This window comes from Cervus elaphus, chromosome 11, assembly GCF_910594005.1.
Source record: "Cervus elaphus chromosome 11, mCerEla1.1, whole genome shotgun sequence".
NCBI lineage: Eukaryota > Metazoa > Chordata > Mammalia > Artiodactyla > Cervidae > Cervus > Cervus elaphus.
Genome location: NC_057825.1, coordinates 85,058,438 through 85,083,453, shown reverse-complemented (window position 1 = coordinate 85,083,453; position 25,016 = coordinate 85,058,438). Strand labels below are relative to the sequence as shown.

At 39.9% G+C, this 25,016-nt stretch overlaps 1 pseudogene; it reads left to right on the top strand.

The window, feature by feature from the left end:
- Positions 1-875: 875 nt before the first annotated feature.
- On the top strand, positions 876-1,789 carry LOC122702522 (annotated as a pseudogene).
- Positions 1,790-25,016: the final 23,227 nt, after the last annotated feature.

The following is a 25,016-nucleotide window of genomic DNA, read 5'->3' as shown; positions in this document are numbered from 1 at the left end:
GGCAGGTGGGTTCTCAACCACTGAGCCACCAGGGAAGCCTTTAAGATGCATATGGGGATACATTTCAGGGAAAAGCATTTATCATTTAACCCTTTGGTGCTCTTATCCAGAGCTCCTCCAGTTTAGGGTTTTATTTGTCTCACACAATTGCTCCTCCAGTTTAGGGTTTTATTTGTCTCACACAATTGTTAAATGACCATGTCAGGACTAGCTCTCTCCATGTCCACAGTATTTCCATTATTCCATATATCTTCTGTGATATGTCTGCCTGTTTGATACCAGACTCTGTATACAGATATATATTTAGTGTACTGAACAAAATTATATTAGATAAATTAATGGGCAAGTTTATGGCTCTATCCTTTCTTTATATATAGGTAATTTTTTTTTTTTTTTTTACCAAATTTGTGAAAGCCAATGAAGGAGAGACAAGAGATGCAAGTTTGATCCCTGAGTTGGGAAGATCCCCAGGAGTAGGAATGGCAACCTGATCCAATATTCTTGCCTGGAAAATTCCATGGGCAGAGGAGCCCAGTGGGCTACAGTTTATGGAGTTGCAAAGAGTCAGATATGACTGAACACACAAACACACACAAGTTCTCTAAGAACTAGCTATCACTATTATTATTAGTCCAGATTGGCTTTTTTTTAAGTTTTGTCTGATACTGATGACTCCATCTACTCCATGTCAGTTAATGATGCAGAAATGTCTACTAAATAAAAGTTTATTTCCCTGGGATAGTTGTTCTTAAACATCAGCAATGCATCAGAATCACCTGGAGAGTTTCTTAAACCCATTTTTTTGCCCCACCTCAGAAAGCTCTGGGCTTCCCCAGCGGCTCAGTGGTAAAGACTCCGCCTGCAGTCTCGAGCTTATGGCGAGGCTGTCCCTGGTGCCGGCGGATAATGCGGCTTCCCGGCAGCCAGCTTTGGCGTCTGTTGCCTCTCGGATTCCGGGTTTGGGGCTCAGGGAAGGGGGCCGCGAGGGTCTTGCTGGGGAGGCCTGGCGGGCCTCAGAGCTCGCTGGCTGCTGCCTGGGGAGCCGCCCCCTCGGCACTGTGATGCCGCCCCCGCCCGGGTCCTCAGGGCCCCAAACCGAAGGGCAGCAGAGACCCCATGCGCCCCTGGAAGCCCGGGCCTGTTTCCTGGAAGCCTTTAGCCATCACATTTGCTATTGGAGGAGCTTTATGGGCTGGAATGAAGTACTTCAAGAAAGAAAAGACAGAGAAACTGGAGAAGGAACAGCAGCGAAGCATTGGAAAGCCTTTACTTGGGGGTACTTGGGGGCCCATTTTCCCTCACAACTCATACTGGCGAGCCCAAAACTGATAAGGACTACCTGGGTCAATGGGTATTGATTTATTTTGGCTTTACTCATTGTTCTGATGAACTAGAAGAACTAGTTCCTTCCAGAAGAACTAGAAAAAATGATTCAAGTCGTGGATGAAATAGACGGTATTCCAGCTCTGCCAATTTTAACTCTGCTTTTCATCACTTTTGACCCAGAGAGGGACACAAAAGAAGCCAACGCCAATTATGTAAAAGAATTTTCTCCCAAACTGATTGGCTTGACTGGAACAAAAGAAGAGATCGATCTAGTGTCCAGAGCATTCAGACTGTGTTACAGCCCTGGCCCCAAGGATGAAGATGCATAGTGAATCATACGATCATGATGTACTTGATTGGACCAGATGATGAATTTCTAGATTATTTTGGCCAGAACAAGAAGAATGCAGCAATAGCTGGTCCAGTTGCTGCTCACATGAGGACACACAGGATAAAGAGCTAATAACTAACACAGCATGGCCATGCTCTATGCTCCTGCCAAAGAGGAAGGACTTTATCTCCCGGAGGAGCCAATACATACATGTACATACATGCAGCCTGCAGAAAGGCCTTCACACCAGGAGAAAATCTAAATTTTGGACAGATCACATTATGCCTGGGTTCATCAAGGATGAATTCTTGGAACTGTAAAGATGATGACCAAAAGTCTCCCAAATTGTGGCCTTGAGACCAGAGGATCAAGATGTTTTGAAGCCAGTGGAATGGACCTCAGGGAGGGATACAGCCAGAAAAGACGCATCGCAGGGATCTCCCCACGTGAGTGGAGCCCTCTGGTCACGTGGCTGCCTCTCCAGGGTCTTGAGACCTTGCTCAGACAGGTTGTACTGAATTCCCAGGAGGAGCGTCACTTGCTTTCCTCTTTGAGGTGGCTGATGCAATCAAATCAGACTCTCTGACATTCATAATTAATCTTTATGCTTGAAGCATTAGTATAGTCTTCTTTGTGAATGAGAATCACTGTGATTGTTTGCACTGTGATTCTCTGTCAGCTGGTGCTGATTTTTACTCATGGAAAGGGAATCTGTTGTTTGGGACAAACTATTAGATCAGGTTCCCTAGGAATCTTATGATTTTTAGCAGTATGATGTGCGGGGCTTCCAGGGACCTACCAGAGGGTGTGAGGATATGGACCATGAATTTCTACAGAGTACCCGCCTGCCTGAATTAGACTGCACTTATCTGAAATAAAGGTGTGCTCAATTTTGGGGAAAAAAAAAAAAAGAATCTGCCTGGAATGCAGGAGATGCCAAAAACACTGGTTGGATCCCTGAGTTGCAAACTCAGGATCCCTGAGTTCTCCCCTGGGGGAGGAAATGGCAACCCGCTCTAGTATTCTTGCCTGGAAAATCCCAAGAAAAGAGGAGCCTGGTGAACTACAGTCCATAGGGTCACAAAGAGTCCAACACAACTGAGCATGCACACACACCAGGTATGCAGAGAGCTTCTGATTCAGCAAACCTGAGAGGGAGACTTGAGTATTTGCAGCTCTAACAAGGTCCCAGGTGATGCTATGCTGCTGGCCTAGAGACTATACTTTGAGATCCAGCACCCTTGGGACATGAAACAGTGTTTATTCCCTATGGTCTGCAAATCACAATAGAGAATAATAGTGATGGTAGCAGTGATCCCATTAAAATGGCAACTTACGGAATTTTAGTTATGCAAGGTGAATAAGTCTTAAAGATAAAATGTACATCATGGTGCCTTATAGGTAATAATACTATATTATATCCTATTAGGTTCTCCAGAGAGAGAAAGAAGGGTCAAGATTTTATCATGGAGGCAGAAAAGTCTGATAATCTAATATCTCCAAGATGGAGATACAGGGAATCTGGTGGTGAATTCGGTCTGAATCCAAAAGGCTGAAAACCAGGGAAGCTGACAGAGAAAGTCCCAGTCTGACTCTGACGGCCTGAGGAACAGAAGTACTGATAGTAAACAGCAGGAGAAGATAGATGTCCTAACTCAAGCAAAGAGAGCAAATTTACCCTTCCTCCATCTTCTTGTTCTACTCAGACCCTAAATGGATTAGATGATGCCCACCTACACTGCCGATCTTCTTTCCTCATTCTACAGGTTCAAATGCTAATCTCTTCCAGAAACACACAGACACACCCAGAAATGTTTTACACACTATCTGGGCATTGGCCAATCAAGTTGACACTTAAAATTAACCACACATCCTTAAAGTTTGCTAAGAGGCTAGATTTTATTGTTAGTGTTCTTATCACAAAATAATAATAAAGAGGGCAGGAAGAAACTTTTGGAGGGGATGAACATATTTGTGGCATATACAGCAGTAATGGTTTCATGGTAGGATACTTATCTCCAAAGTCATCATTTTATACACTAAATATGTGCAGCATGTTGTATACCAATCATTCTTCAATAAAATTATTTTTTTAAATGCAGTGTAGCTGCCTCCAGAACAATCTAGTAGCTGACAGTGCTTGAGAAGGTATTGCTTCAGCTTTATAAGGTTAAGCTTTGCAAAACTGATGACTTGTAATTTTAATAATAAAATTTAAAATTGTAAAAAAGAAATAATATTTGAATACTTAAAAATGGTAGTGGGAGAGAGGTTCAAAAGGCAGGGGACATATGTATACCTATGTCTGATTCGTATTTGGCAGAAACCAACACAATTCTGTAAAGCAACTATCCTCCAGTTAAAAAAATAATTTGAAAAGAAAAAAAAATTGTAACTTATGGGCTGAAGTTCAAGAAACTACTGAAAAAATTGGAGGTGGTAAGGAATTTTGAATTTTAAAATGGTATTCCAAATTCTCCATTGTGGTGTCTGTGTTTAAGGTTTCTTACCCATCCATTGCATTTGTCTGCTATCTCTCTAGCTCAGCAAGTTTTGGTGCCCCATGCTTGCTTTCATCTTATGCCACATTTTTGTTACTGAGAATGGCCTCTTAGAGCCAAATCATAGAATTCTTTTTCTAAACCAACAATTCCTGATTGTGTCCATCTGCATCATAGCTACAAGAGGTAATTATAAACAATTATCTAGATTAGAGTCTGGGGTGTGTCCAAGAAACTTACATTATTATCAACTTACCTGAATGGCCGACATGCACATTATGTTTAATGAAACAGTCTTCTCAATAGTCCTCAATAGTTCTCTCAAAAGAAGTCTTCCCAGCTCCACTCATTCTAAATTATCACAGCTACCTGGAGATTGTAAATCCTTAGATAGCCAGAACACTTCTCATTCCCTTCACATTGCCCAAGGATACCAATACCATGATTTATAAACACTTACACTCAAGAACAAAATCACTAACAATTTACATTCTTCCCCAGAATGTGGGCCATTCATTCAATTCCCAAATAAGTACAAAGCTGACTTTGGACTTTCCTTCCCAGATATCATTGATTCTATTAAAATTACCCTTTCTTCTTGTGAGTTTCAAGTAAAGCAGCCACAGAAGACCCTGTGCATGCATCTGGAAAGGAGAGTATTGTGACTAGGACTAATCTCTCCCTAAATACTTAAGACTTGGGATATCGTTTGTAACAAAGAAAAGTTAATAATGCAATTGGTAATCTGGATGATCATTTTTTAAAGATATCACATCTATTAGAGTCCATTCATACTTCAAGGTCCTTACAGCCACTTGATTAAATTTCCTCTATTTGCTTGTCCACACTGGGAAATATCTCAACATGCCTCAGTTCAGTTCAGTCACTCAGTCATGTCCGACTCTTTGCGACCCCATGAATCACAGCATGACAGGCCTCCCTGTCCATCACAACTCCCAGAGTTTACCCAAACTCATGTCCATGAAGTCAGTGATGCCATCAGCCATCTCATCCTCTGTCGTCCCCTTCTCCTCCTGCCCCTAGTCCCTCCCAGCAACAGGGTCTTTTCCAGTGAGTCAACTCTTCACATGAGGTGGCCAAAGTGTTGGAGTTTCAGCTTCAGCATCAGTCCTTCCAATGAACACCCACGGCTGATCTCCTTTAGGATGGACTGGTTGGATCTCCTTGCAGTCCAAGAGACTCTCAAGAGTCTTCTCCAACACCACAGCTCAAAAGCATCAATTTTTCGATGCTCAGCTTTCTTCACAGTCCAACTCTCACATCCATACATGACCACTGGAAAAACCATAGCCTTGACTAGACAGACCTTTGTTGGCAAAGTACTGTCTATGCTTTTGTAAGCCAGTAAAACTGTCTGTTGTCTTTACCAATCAGGAGGATGAAAGTACAGAACGACAGCGGGAGCAAAAGCCTTGTTGCATGTAATGAAGCTGTGGAATTGCAATCCTTCTCTCTAGATACCCAACCTGCTCCTGCATCACCATCACCAAGCTGCTCATTCCCTCCTCCCTGACCACCCCCTACCCTTGGCAGTGTCTCTATCCTGTCCTTTCTGACCTTCTGCTTGTCTCTGGAATTCAGGAGACAAGGATATCTATAAAGCTGTAACAACAGCAATTACAGGTACACTCCAGTGGGAAACCAATAAAAACATAACTGTAGCATTTTCACTGGACTCAACCTACATAGTCTCCTTTTTTCCCCCATATTGTCCACACTATGATCCTCTGTAGAGAATCCAACTTAACAAAGTTATATCCAAAACACAGAAGATAGAGGTATAGGGCAGGGCAGTGGGGTAGATAGGTAGGTTGTAAGAGAAATTTGAGCTCAGCTTAGGTTCACCAAATCTTTCTAATTCCGTTTCTTCATCTGTAAAATAGAGGCATTTGCAGAGGAACACAAATGTGGAGCTGATGTAAAGCACTACAGTGTATTATGCATAAAAGAGCCAGCTACTAGGGCTTCCCAGGCAGCCCCGTGGAAAAGAATCTGTATGCCAATGCAGGAGACACAGGAGACGCGGGTTTGACCCTGGGTCCAGAAGATCCTCTAGAGAACAAAATGGCTACCCACTCCAGTATTCTTGCCTGGGAAATGAAATGCCATAGACAGAAGAGCCTGGCAGGCTACTGTCCAACAAAGAGAAAAAAAAAAAAAAAAGCCAACTACTGCCCACAAGGAACTTATAATTTAATAGTTTCCATAATGCTGAGGTAGCATAAGAATATAGAGCACATCTTGGCCTTCCTGGGTTGCTGTAACATAATACCAGAGATTGGATAGCACAACCCCAGAAATTTATTTTCTCACAGTTATAGAAGTTGGAGGTCCAAGATCAGGGCTTCAGTATAGCTGGTTTCTGATGAGAGTTCTCTTCCTACATTGCAGAAGCCTTCTCACTGCATCCCCACATGGTGGAAAGAAAGCAGGCAACCTCTCTGATATCTCTTCTTATATGGCCCCACTTTATAAGAGCTCTTCTAAACTAAGTTACCCCCCAAAGTCTCCAGTCCCCAAAACCATGATGTTGGGAGTGAGGATTTCAGCATATGAATTTCAGGGGCCACATTAAGCACTTAACAGAGAACCTCCATAGCCCATCTCCCATTTGACCCTAACCCTTGAGACCAGACCTGGATACTTTTAAATGGAAACTAGAACTAAAACTTCTCAGGGCAGTAAATTGGAGAAATCTGAAAATTGTTCTAAGATTATTTCACCTTCTTATAGTATCATGTAACTCTCCTAGCCTGAGGAGCAAGCATTGCTAGTGTCTCTAATAGAAGGGGGCTGGTGAGATGCTCCTTCACTATAGATTCAAGGTGAAGGGTAGGAGGCAGTCACATATCCTACTATTGTAGAACGACTTCAGTTCACATTGGAGAAAAACCTCATGAACATAGTACCGCTTATTTTACCCTCAGTTCATGTCCAGTCCCATCATTTCATGGCAAATAGATGGGTAAGGAAATGGAAACTGGCAGATTTTATTGTCTTGGGCTCCAAAATCACTGTGGTTAGTGAGCAGCCATGAAATTAAAAGATGCTTGCTGCTTAGAAAAAAAACTATGACAAAGCTAGACAGCGTATTAAAAAGCAAAGACATCACTTTGCCAACAAAGGTCTATAGAGTCAAAGCTATGGTTTTTCCAGTAGTCATGTTACTGATATGAGAGTTAGACCATAAAGACGGCTGAGCACTGAAGAACTGATGCTTTCAAACTGTGGTGTTGGAGAAGACTCTTGAGAGTCCCTTGAACAGCAAGGAGAACAAATCAGTCAATCCTAAGGGAAATCAACCCTGTGAATATTCATTGGAAAGACTGATGCAAAGCTGAAGCTCCAATACTTTGGCTACCTGATGTGAAAAGCCAACTCATTGGAAAAGACCTGATGCTAGGAAAGATTGAGGGCAGGAGGAGAAGGGGGTGACAGAGGATGAGATGGTTGGATGGCACCACCAACTCAATGGACATGAATTTGAGCAAATGCTGAGAGATAGTGAAAGACAGGGAAGCCTGGTGTGCTACACAGTCCATGCAGTTGCAACATGTCAGACACGACTGAGCGACTGAACAACATGTCATCCAGTTGTGCTGGGGCTTACTAAGGCTGAAACCACAGTGCTTGCACTAACTGCCAGAAAATTTTCACATAAAGTGTTATGTGTTAAATTGTGTTCCCCTCAAAAAAGTATTTTGAAGTGCTAGCCCCTTGTACCTAAGAACATGACCTTTCTTGGAAATAGGTTCTTTGGGGATGTACTTAGTTAAGATGGGTCATACTAAAGTGGGCCCCTAATTTAATATGACTGATGTCCTTATAAAAGATGGCCATGTGAAGATAGACCACGTGAAGACACCACATGATGAGAACACCACATGAAGACAGAGGATTGGAGGGATCCATCTATAAGCCAAGAAATACCAAATATTGCTGGCAATGACCAGATAGTAGGAAAAGGCAAGAAACATCTAAGTTTCAGAGGGAGTCTTGACATCATCTTGATTTTGGACTTCTAACTGCCAAAACCAAAAGCCAACACATTTGTGTCCTTTAGAGCCACCCACTTTGTGGTACCTAGTTAAGGCAACCATAGGCAACAAATACATAAGGAAACATGTCTGTGGGTTGAATGCAAGCAAAAGTTTCCCTGCCTTACATTGGGTAATAAATGTACTATAAGACAGTCAAAATAACTCCTTTTCTTCTTTTAGGATGTTCTGGGTAAAGAGCAATACTAAAGACAAAGAAAAAAGGTTCAGGATTCTAGTGGTTTTGTCTTTTAGGGAGGAACACATTCAGGAGGCCAGAAGACAAATCTCAGTTCAGTAGGGTCACTCACTGACACACATTTTTCCGACTCTGAGAGTCTCTGATTCTCAGAAATGGACAGCTCTATGGGACACTGCTCATATTCATTTCTGGTCTGGCAGAATGCCCTGAACATACAGCATTCCTTCAAGCAGCGCTCTTGGTAACTAAGAACTGGTGGAAGGTGGAAGGGTTATAAGATTACCTACAATTTGGCTACACAGAACATCAGGGGTGACCTCCCAGCAGCTATCCTCTGAACACCCACCTCATTTTTCTAAGCTTAGAGACACCTGGTGTCCTTTCTGCTACCACTGGGTATTGCCTCCTGCCAAGAGAATGACCTGGGAAGGCAGTTAAATAAGCCCCTCTCCTCAGCTCTTGTTCATGTTCTTATTACTCTACTGCTTAACTTTTGACTTTTCCACCCCCACTAAATCTCCAAATCCCTTCTCTGAGACCTCAGGCTGGCTTTGGGCTTGCTTCTTCCCCTTCGTTGCTTGGCAGCTCTATTCCAGTTTCCCGACCCTTGATGCTCTCTGCTGTGGGTACCAGTAACTCTGCTGGAGTTGCTTGTTCAGCTCGCTTCCCCCGCTGCTGAATCCTACCTCTCCAGTCCTACCAGTCTAATCTCCTGCCCACTGCTCAGAGGGTTCCTGGCACTCACATTCTGGCTCCTGATGTTGTATCCTCCAGATCCTCTTACTCATTCACTTGTGCTGACACTAGTAAAGCATCCACACCTCTTAAGAAAAGCACTCGTAAGGTGGTAGTGTTCATCTCTTTAGAACAGACTAGCTGGCCTCTGGCTGGGAAGTGCAGGGGTTTAGTCCCTAGCAAATAGCCACCTTGTCCTTGTTACAGCTCTCTGCTGGTATAGTTGAGCACAAGGACAAACAGATAAGAACCATTTTCTTTGTTCATGAGATGGAAAAAAGATGTCATGCCTTTATTGACTGAACCCTACATAACCTGGACCAGCTCCAGACAGAAGTAAATGTCTCCCAAATGGTTAAAAAAAAATAAAAAAACACTTTAGAAGAGGGCTAAAGATCTGGTCACTGCTAAACTATCTCTCTTACTCATTTCTCTGCCCCTACCTGCTATATTGCCATGACAACCTACTGGAGAAACTTTAATAGCTTGCCTTAGAAGATGATAACTCATACAATGATTGCTATAGACTGAATGGTTGTATCCCATGAAAATTCATATGTTGAAGCTTTCGTCCCAAGTGTGATGATATCCAGAGGTAAGACTTCTAGAAGGTAATTAGTTTAGATCAGATCACAAGAGTAAAGGCCCTGTGATGATAGGATGATAGAATTAGCATCCTTGGAAGAGAAGGAAAAGAGATTAGAGTGTGCTGGTTTGTCTGTCTCCCTCAACACTCCCTCCTTGCCATATGAGGACAGTGCAAGAAAGCAGTCATCTACAAGTCAGGAAGAGAATTCTCTCCAGAGCCAGACCCTGCCAATATACTGATCTTAGACATATAGCCTTCAGAACTATGAGAAATACATGTGTGTTGTTTAAGCCACCCAGTCTACAGTGTTTTGTTATACCAGCCCAAGCTAAAGTACTGATAAGACTGCCTTTCTGTGTGAATAACTTATTAAAACCTATTTTCACCTAAAAAGTACAGTAAGAAGAGAGTGGCACAGATAACCAACAAGTTTGTAGGGATGGTGGAGTTGACAAACCCTATAATAAAGCAATGGGTTGATGAACTGATGCTATGGTCAAGAGGCATACTGTACTCTCTGAGTATGAGAGCCCTGGGAATGCATGAAAGGCTGAGAAAGAATGGAAGGACAGTGAGAAGATAAAACATTTTGAATACATCATAGTTTTGCCTAGGGAATTATCTTTCCATATTTTTTGCACAACTTTGCTCCTTCTTCCGAGCTATAAAACTCGGATGTTTTATAACCCAGATGGCTAGGTGAGGGCAGCCAGGCTCAGCCAGCCAAGGACTTCTTAATATTTGACTTGTGACTGTAAATCCAACTCACTCTTTTTTTGTTTGTTTGTTTGTCATAAATTTATACAACACAAGGGGAGAAAAGACACTTCCTCTTTATACTAAGTCTAGAGCTTCTGACATTGATCTTTGTACCATGTGAAGAATCTCCTTAAGGGACCACACAGAGGACAGTATACATGAAAGAATCCTGATGACATAGATAGAAACTTGTATCTAGACATTTCTGAATTCTCAGTGGTATGTACTACTAAATCTGACATTTGAGATTAATGATGAGCATCCAAAAAGATGGAAGATTTCATGGATAGAAGAACCTGGCGGGCTACAGTCCACGGGGTCACAAAGAATAGAACATGACTTAATGACAACCAACAACAAAAATCCAAAAAGATACGACTTCAAAAAGAAGTCACAGATTTAAAATATTTTTTCATCAGATATTATTTTGGCTTCAAATTTCATTATTTATCCCAAAGTAGTTTTGTTTCCAAAAATTTGAAGAATCAAACTTACAGTTGTGAAGTGTTCCTCAGTCCCATTGAATCTATTTGGTTATGTTGCTGAATATCTGTTTTGAGAGCATTTATCACTTGAAAAGGAAAGGCCTGAAGGGGAAAAAAAAGAGTACTTGTTAGGATTTATTTTATTTATTGTAAAAGTTTCTAGGCTCTCAGTTCCAGAAACTGTCTCTTTAGCTCATTCTCCTAAGTCATATTTAATTTACTTCAGAAGCAATACATATTTTGTGTCACATAGTCTATACAGCAGAGTTCGGTTGTTTTATTACCCAAGACTATTTCTTTCTGTGATATATACTCACTCCAAACATTTGAAGGACTATTCTTGCTGTATGCTGTTTTCCATGCAATCTTTCTTTCATTCAAAATGCATCTCTTAAAAATAAAAATATACATTAGATGTTTACTCCTAAAATAATTAATATTTTATATCCAAATAATAAAAAATATAAATATGGTAATCATAGGCCTCATGCCTTTTAATTATTAAAAAATATATACATTCCAAGCATATTATTTCACTATTTTTAATCACACACATTGTGATAGATACTACATTGTTAAAGAACCTGAGGCTGTCATTGCTCCATGACCAAAGATCATGTTGTCATTAGGCTACACTCTATGCTCCCTGTCTTCTCCCTACCTTCTCTTATCTTAGACTCTTGGGTTTCTACATTAATTGAGGCTGTGTTAGCTTTCTCCATTGAGTTAGAAACACTAGTCCATGAAGAAATGCATGTAGATCGATGATGTATTAGTGGGATCTTAGAAGCTGTGGTCTTACAGACAGACCATATCATGGCAGATATGCAGACTCACCTGCAGGTCTTTTTAATATCCACAGAATTGCTGTGACCAGTCATAGAAGAAGAATATAAATACAATCTACCATTCAGTTAATCAGAGGAACACTGCTACTTTCCTGAGATGTTGCAAAACCAACTCAGAAGAAAAACAGTTGGTGAGATGTGACTGAAACCCAACAGAAACCAAGTGAAATCTAGAGTTTAGACTAAGAACACCTGTTGTAAAAGCAACCAGAAGCAAGAGTGCATGTTATCTCAGTGGTGCAAGATGAATTGGCTTCATTCAAGACGCAGGCAAAAAACTCACTCATCAACAAGCTGTCTCAGTTCTCATGGGCAGGGAAGCTCCAACTAACTTGGAACAGTGAAGCTATTTCCTAAGTGAGAAAGTGTCTTCTAACCCCAGCAAGTCATAGAATTAGGTATACAGATTATAAAATTTACTTCATCCTTTGAAAAATCAAAGGATGAAATAATTTAAACATATTTTAAAAGCTTAAAGGAATGTAATAGGTTGTCTAGAATGAGCCAGGTTATTTAAGTTTATTCATTTCAACTTGAATTGATTGAAAATTATCACCCACCCTCCACAGCAATCCTTCACATTTACTAGATTAATAAATAGTATAATTACATATGGACATTGAATTTAAAGGTTTAAGAAAAACCAGATTTTAAACTGTGCACTTAATCAACTGAATTCTAATTTAAAGTGTTAAGTAACAATCATTCATTTACTTTCTGCTCACAAAAGCCTTCCACAATCAGCCCTGGGAAAAACAAAAACATAAACAAAAAACAAAAAACCTCAGAGATACATGATATCTGGGTCAGGAGAATATCTGTCTGTTGTGTGTTGAGTAAATAACAGTTACTCAGGATGAGTGTCCACTGTCTAAAGGCCATCTGGAGCAGTAGGAGACAGTCTCCCTGCCCATTTTGTTCTTATTGGCAAACAGAAAGGGGGCAAAGCAGTTGTAACTTGACTTCTCTGAGTCCACAAAGAAGGCTGAATTGATTACAACAGAAATGTGGGGGAGGTAAATGAGGTTGGATATATTCATTGTGAAAGACAAAATGCACCAGATAATTAAGACAATTTTACTCAGACTCTTGCATTAGGGGAAAAGCATTCATTAATGAAAAGCATCTAAAAGAAGAGAGGGAAAAGCTGGGGTTTTATAAAAGAAGGGAGATTTTGAGGAGGGGTGGAAGTGGGTCTTGTTTTGGAAGATGCTAGGGCAGGGTCTGTTGTTAATCTATTAATAACAATCTGTCAGAACAGAGAAGGGGGTGGGAGGGAATTTTCCAACCATTCTTATCTTACAGATAAAGCTCACTATTGTCATCATAAATACAATTCCATGAAGCTAGATTTTCAACAACAGCTGTGACTAAAAAAATCAATGTCCTGAAAAAAAAATGAACATTTGGCTTTCGTTTTTTCCTTCCTTTTTTCCTTCTTTTATTTTAGTTCCTATGAAACTGTGTCAATTTGAAATACTTCTAGCACAAAAATACATACAATAGAAAATTTTGTGTAAGATTTCTGCATTCAAAATTAACAATACATGTCCTTTTCTGAAAAATACTGTCTTTTATTTCGAGATGATGTCCTCTCTACTTTTTTCCTTATTGAAAACTCTCATCATCTAGAGAATGATGATGATATATGATACATTTTTACAAATGTCATACTTTTAAGATAAAACAGAAATAACTATATATTTATTGTCCTAATTTTTTTGTTAATAATTCAGTCATGTGAACCCAAAATCAAGGGAGATAATTTTCTGTAAAATAATATAGTTGGAGGAGACCAAAAAGTCTTAAAATCTGCTCTCAAAGATCCCCTGGTACTCTTTTATCATGAAAATATTCTAGAAGATTTAACATGTTATCATTAACACCTAAAGTTTTCTTATCAACTTCCAATTGGGATGACTTGGGGCAGCTAAAGATTAAAGTTTTTGAAGAAGAAAGGAGAAAAAGAAAAGGGGCACCTTATGAAGAAGTAGAAAAATGCTCTTAATACACCTGCATTACAGTTTTTTCCAAAGGTCACAATGAGGTACTGCTTAGCTACAGGTTAACATTTTAAATCTTTGACATTTTTATGCACAGAAAACAAACCACCAAGTTATCCAAGGTCATTATCCTCTGTCCTTACTATAGGACAATTATACTTGAAAGTTACAGGATCCAGCTGAGGAAAATCAGTTAAGGCAGAAAAAGTGAGAGCAGGGCTTTAGTCATCAACACATTAGAGGCAGACTGCTCGGGGGATGGGCAGGCAGGAACGATGAGTCCTACATCAGCCATGGCTGGAGACAAGTAGTCAATGTCAAGTATGTGCACGGTGAGCAGGCTGACCCTAACACCTTACAGTAAGTATATGCAGGTCAGAAATCAGTGCTGGGCAAGCGAAACACAGTCAGGATGTCATCTCCCTAGTAAACCCACAGAACCCATCAGACTTCTGAAACCAAGAAATGCACTCAGGTCAAATGGCATGAAAAGGGAATCTAATTACCTGTAATATATGACCTGATAATTAGAACCACATAACCACTCAGACTAAGGCCAATAACACAGCTGGCTTCATATAGAATCTATGGTTCTACAAGTAGCTACCTTTTTCCCATTGGGAGCCAAACTAAATAGTTCTATAACCTAGAATGGGGCTATGGCTTTAAGTAAAGGTGATTGAAGTTGTACAGAATAGAGGAAACTATAACAGAAATGAACACGTGGTTTCAGAATCAGAACCATGTGACAATTCATTTGGGCACCTGGAACAACACTATAGACAGAACAACTGAACAAATTTTGAGGATCAAGTAATCCAAAATACAAGATTATTATATATTACCCAAGTCACAAATTCTTTATAGATTTCTTATCCTGGAAAGGAATTGGTCTCAAAATATAGAAAATTCAGACCAGAGTGGGAAAGGAAGAGGAAGCATCTGAATGAAATGAGGAGATGTGACATATTCTAACAATTCCATAATAACTCCTATGTCCTGAGTAATGTTAGAAGAAAGAAAGTACAATAGGAAAATATATATATATATATATTCCCTGATGGCTCAGATGGTAAAGAATCTGCCTGCAATGTAGGAGACCAGGGTTCGATCCCGGGGGCAGGAAGATCCCCTGGAGAAGGGCATGGCAACCCACTGCAGTATTCTTGCCCGGAGAACCCCATGGACAGAGGAGCCTGGCAGGCTACAGTCCACGGGGTCACAGAATCAGACACTATTGAGCAACTAACACACATGCGTGTGCACGTGTGCACACACACACACACACACACAATATTCTGGAAAGATCTGAATGTCTTAATCATGTTGACTAAATGGCTAAGCTAGATCTAAGTGTAACTAATTTTTTTCTCAATGGGTGCCAAGCTGTTTCTGTAAAATTTTTCTATGAAGAGATTCAACTGAAAAAATATTCAGTTGATTAAGGTTAACCATACAGCCTTTACCCTAGGATATTGTAAAGAAGTTCCTTGTATTAAATGTTTCTACTTAATACCTGAAAGATAATATATCCTTGAGCTGATTGAACTGAGTAGACACCAGAAGCTCTATTTCCCTAAAGCAATCATTCCCACTGAAGCGGCAACTAAACACAAAGGCTGGCCTTTTAGTGTATTACAATATGATCTGCTATGCACAGCAAAGCATATAGACCATAGAATTAAGAATTACTTCCTCCTCCCCCTGAAAGTCTAAGTTATTTGACTTATTTGATACTACAGAAGAAAAATCAGTTAGATGAAAGAATGGAGGGGAAATAATATTCATTGACTATTTATTATATAAAAGGCAGATGTTAAGGCAGTTTTCTTTTATCTCAACTTATTCTTCATATCTCATAATTCAGGTATTCCTAGATGAACTATCTCAATTCTTCCTCATTAAGCACTGGTACATGTATTATCCCACTTACTCCTTATAAAAGCCTAGATGTCAGATGTATTTATTCAGACTATATAGATAGAAAACTGACACTCAGATGTATTAGACAACAAGCCACAGTATACAATTAGTGAGTGCCAGAGAGAAAACATTATAAGCTAAACTTACTGGACCTCAAAATCCAACATTTCTAATATTTTGCTGTCATGTACGAATCATCTCTCTGAAGCAGGCATTTGCACACAACAGTCAACATGAGTATGAGGTAGTTTTCTGATCACTCTAGTAGTTGATGTCAGTAAGGCTACTAGGAAATATCATAATATAAATGGATTTAATTTGGGGTGTTTTCCCAACTCCATTCTTCCTTTCTTCTCCCACTTCAAAGATGTCTCTTTCCTGGGGACTTCCCTGGTGATCCAGTGGTTAAGACTGTGCTTCCAACACCTGGAATGCAGGTTCAATCCTGGCCAAGGGAACTAAGATCCCATATGCCACACAGGACAGCCAAGAAATTAAAAATAAATAAATAATTTTTTTAATTAAAAAAATATTTTCCCTTTCTTAAAACATTTCCTGAAGTTTGCTGCCTGCCTCCACATGTGTGTCTCCTCTACACCATATTCACATATGTCTGAAGACCAGTATGTTAGTTAGGATTATGTGTGGCTGCATATAACATGAAGTCCAAATGGCATGTTTAAATCACACAGAAGTTATTTAAATCTCATATAAAAGAAGGCCATAGGTAGGGCTTCCAGGACTAGAAAAGCAATTCACAGTACTGCCATGTCCCAGACTCCTTCCAGAGCTCTTCACCACCAACTTTAGTGTGTGCATCTCATCCGCAAATATGCCATGTGATTCACATGCCATCTGGGGCTCAGGGTACTATGTCCAATTGTTGTTCAGTTGTATTCAACTCTTTGCAACCCCATGGACTGCAGCATGCCAGGCTTCCCTGTCCTTCACTAACTCCCCGAGTTTGCTCAAACTCATGTCCATTGAATCGGTGATGCCATTCAATCATCTCATCCTCTGTCAACCCGTTCTCCTCCTGCCTTCAGTTTTTCCCAGTATCAGTTTTTTTTTTCCAATGTGTTGGCTCTTCGCATCAGGAGGCCAGAGTATTGGAGCTTCAGCTTCAGCATCAGACTTTCCAATGAATATTCAGGATTGATTTCTTTTAGGATTGACTGGTTTGACTCCTTGCAATTCAAGGGACTCTTAAGAGTCTTCTCCAGCACCATCATTATGTCCATATTTCTAGCAAAAATGTACATCATTTTAAAAGGAATATTTTCAAAAACCCCATCTGACCATTTTTACTTATACTTCTGTATTAGTTTCCTAGGGCTTCTATAACAAATTACTACAAACTGGGTGTCTTAGAAAAAAAGAAGTTTATGTCCCACAATTCTGGAGTCCAGAAGTCTGAAATCAAAGTATTAGCAGAGCTAGGATCCTTATGACTTCCTGGAGAGAATATTTCCTCTTTCTAGCTTCTGGTATAGCCATCAATTCTCGATATTCTTTGGTTCACAGCTGTGATTTACTTTAATTGCTATCTCTGCTGTCATATGGTATTCTCTCTTTTTCTGTGTTTTCCCATGTTATTTTCTTCCTCTGGTCTGAGTGTCTTCTCTTTTTATGAGTATACCTATCATTGGATTCAAATCCTTACTTACTCCAGTACAAGTTCATCTTAAGTTATCACATGGCAACAACCCTGCTTACAAATATGGTCACATTCTGAGGTACTAGAGTTAAGGAATTCAACATATCTTTTAGGGGAAAATAAATCAACCAATAACAACCTCATCAGACAGAGTTTAGTCAATGTCCGCAACAATATGCAAGCATGAGGGGAAGTGCCATGATTGGCTAGATACTGTCATCCCAAATTAAACTGATGCTGTTACTAAAAGAGAAGAGATTAGATATTGATAGCCTGTCTTATCAATTAGTATTCATCATTGAGTACCTACACACCATCCAGTAGGTTGTGTGGCATGTAGTAGACCCTGACTAAATATTTTTTGAGCAAACAAGTGAATGAATAACCTAGAATTATAGTGATAAGAAAGTATATGGTAATAGGACAAATGAGACAAAAGTTGTAAAGTACAATAAACCGTAAAGTCTTACCTAAACTTTATCCAGAGAAGATATGCTTTACAACTCTTGGATGTATCTTAACAATCTAGAATAAAGAGCCTGTCACAGATTTCGGATGCATTTGCTCACAATCTGGAAATACAGCAAGCCCTGGGCAAAGAAGAAGGGGGCTTTCTACCTGCATCCTATCAGCAGGCCTTAATTACTACAAGTGTTTAGGCCGACAAAGCAGAGCACATGAGATCTAAAAGCAAAGATGGTAGATGGGAGCCCCAAGAACCAAATTCAACTTGCAGAGATCCTTGGTGGGCACCAGTGTTTTTCAAATTTTTATTTTATTGCCAAACTTTAAACAAGGAGAGGTTTCAGATAGGAATTTGTGTTTCCAACTTTTTTTGGAAAACCTGAACATTTGGTATTATTGAACCTAATTAAATATATAGCAGTCATTGACTGAGTCTAGTACCAGCTGTCCACTTCAGATGGGGAAAGCATTCCTTATTTTTCCAGTTGCCCTTCTTCACAAATGTATGCTTCTTCCCTGAACTCTTAAGGCATTTGAGTTTGTCACTCTTGGTCTGCTGCTGCTGCTGCTAAGTCACTTCAGTCATATCCGACTCTGTACGACCCCATAGACGGCAGCCCATCAGGCTCCTCTGTCCTTGGGATTCTCCAGGCAAGAACACTGGAGTGGGTTGCCATTTCCTTCTCCAATGCATGCATGCTTGCTAAGTCGCCTCAGTCGTGTCCGACTCCATGCGACCCTATGGACAGCAGCCCACCAGGCTCCTCTGTCCACAGGACTCTCCAGGCAAGAATACTGGAGTGGGTTGCCATTTCCTTCTCCCACTCTTGGTCTAATGTTATCTAGAAAACTTAGTGTAGGTGATTTCATGTACATAATATCTTCAAGTTTAAAGTATCAGTATTTATGGCAAATAATCAAAAGTACTGTAGCTGTGGGTATGTGACATGGAAAAATAAGCTAATATTTCCAAATCATATAATATACTGTTCAGGTTCCTTTCTCATCAGACTGCTAACAGCAGAAAGAGGCACCTTTTTCTTCATCTCCTGTTTTGGTGCCAAGAACTGCTAAGTTGACCAATGAATAAAGGAAAACTAATGAGTTGGTCCTAAAGAAACAATATATGGAGAAAGAGATATAGACATATATATTCACCAAATTGGAAAAGTGCTTGTTTTTTTTCATGCATTATTCATAATGCTGGATTTTAGCAGTAAAAAATAGGTCTGAATTCCTGCCCTCCTAGATCTTCTGATCTAGTGTTAGTGTTTAAGAGAGAAAAGGAAAAGAAGATAATAAAAAAATAATTTAAAAATATAATAGGCAAACTGTGATGACGGTTTTAAGAAAATGAAGCAAGAAAGGGGAACAGGGAAGTCTGGGTCAATACAATTTTTTAAAAGATACTTAGGGAAAGTATCACTTAAGAAGACAATACTTGAAGGAGATGAGAAAACGAGCCATGTGATATCTTGGAGAAGAGCCTTCAAAGCAAGGGTAAAGGACTTGAGATGATAAGAACATCACTGGCATGTTCAAGAGATGTAAAGGACAGCAGAGGATCTGGATGAATGAGCTAGAGAGCAGAAGGAAATAGAAGAAGGTGAGGTCAGGGAAGTAGTAGGAGGACAAATCATGTAGGCTGATATACGCCATTTTAAGTCTCTTGGATCTACTCTGAGGGGTATAGAAGCCAAGGAGTATGTAGAGCAGAGACATGCTATCACCTGACATTATGTTTTTAGGCATCATCTGGCTGCTGTGTGGAGTTAGACTGCAGGAGGAAAAGGGCGGAAACAGGAATGTTACTTAATAAGCCTATCCAGCAGGACAGAATATTGGCTTGGACCAAAATCAAAGCAACAGAAATGGTGAAGGGTCCTCAGATTTGGAATATATTTTATGGTAGGATTTGTTAATGGAGTATAAGTAGCATATAAGAGAAAGAAGTCAAGGGTGATCTGAAGGTTTTTTGGCCTGAGAAACTTGAGGGTAAAGTCACCATTTACAAAGATGGAGAAGACGGAATTAATTCCACTGTGGGTGGGGTGGGGAAGGGGGCTTGATAGCGAATTCACTTTCAGTTTCAGATGCCTATTCTATTCATATAAGCTAAAGATAAGACATCTTTAGCTTATTTGAAGATAAATTTGGGTATTCCACTGTATAAAAATGATAATTAAATAATGAAACTGGAGGGTATGAACCAAGAGAATGTGTAAGATAGGTAGTGTTTTGGCTACTGAACCGGGGTATTTCAGTAGTTAAAGTTTGAGGAGATAAATAAGAATAGGGATGGCAGTGAGTTAGGAATGAAACCAGGAGAGTGGTGTTCTAGGAAGCTGCTTTAGAAAATATTTCAAGGAGTAAGGTTGAAAACTGGGTCAAATGCAGAGGACAGGTCAAGAAAGATCAAGACTTAGAACTCATTACTGGGTTTAACAAAGCAATAAAATTTGGTGCCTTGAAAAGAATAGTTCTGGTAGAGTAGTAGATGGACGCAAAACCCCAAATGTGACATTTTCAACATAGAAGGTGGAAATCAGAGGCACAAAATATAGACACTGATCTCAACTGTTAGTTTCTAAAAGGTGACAATGAAATTGTAAGAGATTAGAGAAGAATGAGATTAGGGAAGTTTCTGATTTTGGTTTTAGTTAAAGATGGGAGAAATTATAGACAGTTATAAACTGATTAGTACGATCTAGTAGAAAGGGGAAAGTGTTTACATCAAGAGAGCAGGAAGAAAATGTTTACACTTATTCTGGAGCAGGTGAGAGGAAAATAGTTCAGATGCGCGTGTGGATGGTTTTCCTTTACTAGGAGCATGGTCAGTTCATCCATGGGAGATGGAAGGGTGAACGTGAAAGATGAAAGTGAAAGTCGTGTCTGACTCTTTGTGACTCCATGAACTATACAGTCCATGGAATTCTCTAGGCCAGAATACTGGAATTGGTAGCCTTTCCTTTTTCTCCAGGGGATCTTCCCAACCTAGAGATCGGACCCAGGTCTCCCACATTGCAGGCAGATTCTTTACCAGCTGAGCTACAAGGGAAGCCCAAGAATACTGGAGTGAATAGCCTATCCCTTCTCCAGGGGATCTTCAACTGGAGGAATTGAACCGGCGTCTCCTGCGTTGCAGACAGATTCTTTACCAACTGAGCTATCAGGGAGATGAAAGGCATAGTGAAAAAGTGAAAGTGAAACTGTTAGTCATTCAGTCATATCTTACTCGTTGCGACCCCATGGACTGTAGTCCCCCAGACTCCTCTGTCCATGGAATTCTCCAGGCAAGAATACTAAAAACTGGAGTGGGTAGCCACTGCCTTTTCAGGGGATCTTTCCAACCCAGGGATCAAACCTGAGTCTGCCACATTGCGGGCAGATTCTTAACCATCTGAGCCATGAGGGAAGCCAGAAAGGCATAATGTATAGAAGCAAATGTAGGTAAATAGGTAGATGTGATGTTGAGAGCCTATAGATATTGTCTTTTGATTTGCATTATTTTCTCAGTGTATTAAAGCAATCAGTTAAGGATAAAGATGGAAAACTGAAAGACTGGAAAAGAGGAAAAAGGCAGGAAAAACTAACCAGCAGAGTGAGAATGAATGAACCAGGGCAGTAGAGGACAATGCCTCAGCAGCACTGAGATTCCACTGAAGATTACCCATTATGAATTTAAAGTGGCACCTGAAAGTTGTTTTTACATTGCTCCAATTGCTTTTGCTATGCAGGTGCAAGGACCATGTGGGTGGACAGAAGTATTTAACCAGATTTGGCATTTTGCCAGGAAAGTATGGTAAGGTGAGATTGGATAAGGAAGTTGAGATATATGTAAAGCAGAGATCTAATGCCTAACGACAGTATATAACTTGGATAAAGAAGCATCTACAGACATAAGAGGATGATGAGGGAGAGCAAAAAAACTAGTAGGATCTATAGATTATGCCAATAAGCTCAAAGAATTATTGCATTGGGGCTACTAGAAAAAGATGAAATGATATGAAGGAGTGCTGGGAAAGTAGGACACCTGAAGTGAAGGCTACAGAAGCACCACTATTTGCAACAAGGATGTCACTATCTAGATTATAGCCACAGGACTGAATGGCTGTGGAAGTGTAAAGAACAAGATCACTGATGAAGTGGGCAAAGAAGTTTGAAACCATTTCATTAGAAGAATCATCTAAGTGGATATTGAAACTTCCACCAAGAAACTTCACATTTGGCAAGGGGCTAAAATTTCCCAGGAACAAGGGGGAAGATGTGGGGTCAGTGGATGATGTTTTAAAGAGGGGTTAGTTTATGATATGTGGTGATCACATGATATTCAAAATTTAGTGATTATAGGGAGAAAGAAGGGGAAAGTGACAAGAAGCAGTTATAATGAGCAAAAACATCTACCCCATCTCAAGATAAATGTTATAAGGAATGTGGAAAGAAAACTTTTTCCACCTGAGAGCACAACTACAGAAAGAGAAGAGTCAGGGAAAAGATTTTTTAAAAGGCATTCTGAGAACAGCTTGAAAGTGTGAGGTATAAGCTCTTAATATAACTCTTAAAAGCTCTTAAATAACCATGAATTTCAGAAGGCAGGGTGAGAGTTAAGGGAAAGTTAAATGGAATGAGACAAGGGGAAAATCATATGAGACTGACACCAAGAGGATGAGATCTAATATTCCTGTGGTAACTTATGCAAACAAATTAAAAACATGAATTAATCTTGATAGAGCTGGGACTATGGTCAGGGGAAAATATGGCACTGGCTTCCAGGGGCAAAATTTAAGAGTGCACCAAATTAAAAAAAAAAAAAAAAAACTATGATAAATGAGCAGAATTTTAAGTACAAGATTACTATTAACTGATTTTTCATTTTGCCTCAGACCCATTCCTCTGACTAGGCATGACACTGTTATTAATCCATGGATTTTTATGTTAATCTTGAGTTTTAAAAAAATATTGTATTCAAATAGTATTTATCTTAATCACTGAGCTTTTCTAGGATCACCTTAGTTTTGACCTCTGAGATCAGTGCCTCATTGACCACAATAGTCCTGCCCTGAGGCTTGAAAAAGTGATGGGATAGGGGACTGTGAATGCTTTAGGAATAGTTAAAAGCAAAGCATGCTGAATTCTGTGTTCATCTCTGACGACGATGGTATGGTCATTTTAGCTGTGATTCACAGATCATCCTGATTTCTGACAATGAAGGAGTTGATGCCGGGGAAAGACCCACCCCAACATCACTGCAAGTTCATTGTCTTTTTTAGGCATCAAGGATCTGAGACCTGGATTCAGAGGACATGATGTACTTGATGTGCCCTAACAAGATAGATACTGCTTGATTGTCCATCAAAGTGAGAGGGAAAGGATCATTGAGTAATGGCCTACATCTACACTACTGCTTCTTATTAATAGATGTGAGTCACTGCCTGTAAATGAGACCAGAAGGGTTCTGAGGAAAATATAACCACAAATATGTTCATCTCAAACTTAACTTGTCCAAAATGTCTCTTTTATTTCCCATCCCCACCCCAAACTCCTGCTCCTGCAGTCTTCCTCATCCCAGTAAATGAAAAATCCACTTTTCACTGCTTTCAAAGTGAAAGCGTTAGTCCCTCAGTCATGTCCGACTCTTTGCAACCCCATGGACTGTAGCTCACCAGGTTCGTCTGTCCTTGGGACTTTGCAGGCAATAATATTGGAGTGAGTTACCATTTCCGTCTCCAGGGGATCTTCCAGACGCAGGGATTGAACCCAGGTCTCCTACACTGCAATTAGATTCTTTACCGTCTGAGCCACTTCTCTTAGGACACACTCAATAATGGTGGCTAAAACATAACAGACAAATGAATACACTATGCATTATAAACAAGGGAATGTGTTTATCTGAGATAGAACTAACATGATTAAGGTGTGATGGTTGTCATGGGAAAGCTTAGAATCAAGTTGAGTTGATAAGAACAAATATAAAATCATACTATATGGATATCTCCATCCTACTCCAAAAATACATAAATCACTCTACACAGATATATGTAATAAAACTAGGTTAAATTTCTGAAGAAGTCTGGGTGTTGGTAAAAATAAATTTAGGAAAAAGAGACAAAGCTAGAAGTACACCAAAGATACACCAAAAGGTCTAGAAGGTTTTATAGAGAAAACTAGCAAATTTGACTCTGAGCTTGATGATACTCAGTGTGAAGTAAAAGCATATTTGAATGCTCATTTTATAGTTCTTGCAGTTTTTATATTTAAAATACTTAACAATGGATAAATTACATCTTTCTTCAAAGAAAAATCAACTGCACTTAACAGTGAGACCTTAGGAAACTTCTTTCCAGGGGTCCTCCTAAAGGGGTAGTGTGACTACAATAAATCAGGTTCTCAGCAACATTTCTGAAGTACACTTAGCACTGATTTTCAGATGTCTATTCTGGAAGCTCCCTCAATGAAGGATAATTTGTTGTTTAGTAGCTAAGTCACATCCAACTCTTTAGGACTCCATGGACTGTAGACCACCCCCCCAGGTTCCTCTGTCCATGGGATTTCCCAGGCAAGAATACTAGAGTAGCTTGCCATTTCCTTCTCCAGGGGATCTTTCTGAACCAGGGATCAAACCTGCATCTCCAGCTTGGCAGGTGGATTCTTTACCACTGAGCCATTTGAGAAGCCCAATGAAGGATGATGGCTAACTTCCCGGGTGACTCAGACTGTAAAGATTCCACCTGCAGTGGAATCAAAGGTTTGATCCCTTGGTTGGGAAGATCCCCTGGAGAAGGGAATGGCAACCCACTCCAGTATTCTTGCCTGGAATATCCCGTGGACAATGGAGCCTGATGGGCAACAGTCCATGGGGTCAAAGAGGCTGACATGACTGAGTGATTAACTCTGACACCGAAATTACAGCTCAATGAAAGACCAAATATTGCGCTCCAAAACAATAATGCTTTAATATCCAATATTAGTCATAAATGAAATTCAAAGCAGCTAAAGCAGCAACTGTTTTCTCATTAAAGTTTCTGAACATCTTATTACCTCTTGAGGTACACTGTAACTCAGGAACCTAGCTTGAGAAACACTATTCTAACACTATATAGATATACTATATTCTCCAGACAACCTTCCACAATC